The sequence below is a fragment of the Kogia breviceps genome, chromosome 16 (assembly GCF_026419965.1).
Source record: "Kogia breviceps isolate mKogBre1 chromosome 16, mKogBre1 haplotype 1, whole genome shotgun sequence".
Lineage (NCBI taxonomy): Eukaryota > Metazoa > Chordata > Mammalia > Artiodactyla > Physeteridae > Kogia > Kogia breviceps.
In genome coordinates this window covers 8,509,583-8,510,607 of record NC_081325.1, presented here as the reverse complement: position 1 = coordinate 8,510,607, position 1,025 = coordinate 8,509,583, and positions in this window count along the sequence as shown.

Sequence of the window (1,025 nt, the reverse complement as noted above, 5' to 3'; positions counted from 1 at the left end):
GCGTCTCAGTCCTCCCTTATCTGTCAGATGAGGTCGTTGCGAGGAGTTGCTGAGATACACACATGCGGTGTGTGACGGCAGCCGGTACTTGGCTGACCCGCACGACATCCCCGGCACCGTTCTTCGTTAGCTCGTCGTCTGGTCCTCAGAGCGATCCCGTGGTGGAGGCGGTACTGCTGTCATTCCCATTTCACAGGCGGGAAGCTCAGGCACAGGAAGTAACTTGCCCGAGGTCACACGACCGCCAAGTGCCAGACCTGGGATTGGAACCCGGGCCTGCCTATGGAGCCCATATTCTTCTCCCGTGACATTAAATTGCCCTTTGTAAGATGGTTGATGAGTGCCGTGCACTTGGTAAACACCCAAGCAAATATCAGAAAGGGGGAGCAGACCGGATTTCCATGTCAGAAGCCATGTTTCTCCTCTGTGACACTATACACCGTGGTAAGAGGCATGGGCCGCCCTTGGAAGGCCCAGCAGCACTCTCTGCTTCTCAGAGGGTCAGGCTGGGCGAGCAGAAGTCTGGCAGGGGGTCAGGCCACTTGTCAGGTGGCTGCTGAATGGGGCCAAGCCAGCGGTGGGGCACTCAGGCCATGGGGGAGGCCAGCGGGGGGAGCATGGGAGCAGAGCTGGGCGGGGAGGAGGCGCCTGACCTGTGTGTGTGTGTCCAGGGAGGTGACAGAGCCCCTCCGAAGGCTTCCGGCCCCGGGAAACAGCTTGGTGGGGTGTCGGGTCTTGGCTGATGTCTCCTTGTACATCCACACGTGGAGACGGAGAAGGATGGTCAGGGCTGAATGAGAGAAGGCACCGTGCGTCCTCCCCTCCCCCAGGCCTCTGCTTTAGAGACTAGGGGAGATGTCTTAATCGTCAAGAGACGCCCGCAGGATGAGACACCACGTACAGGTTGGTGGGTGGTCACGACTTGGACGCTTTCTGGTGGACGGCCGGGGAGGCCAATGCTTCTGTGCTGCAGTTCGCCTGACATTTTCATCCTCTGTGAAATTGTGCTCTGTGACTGGCAATTC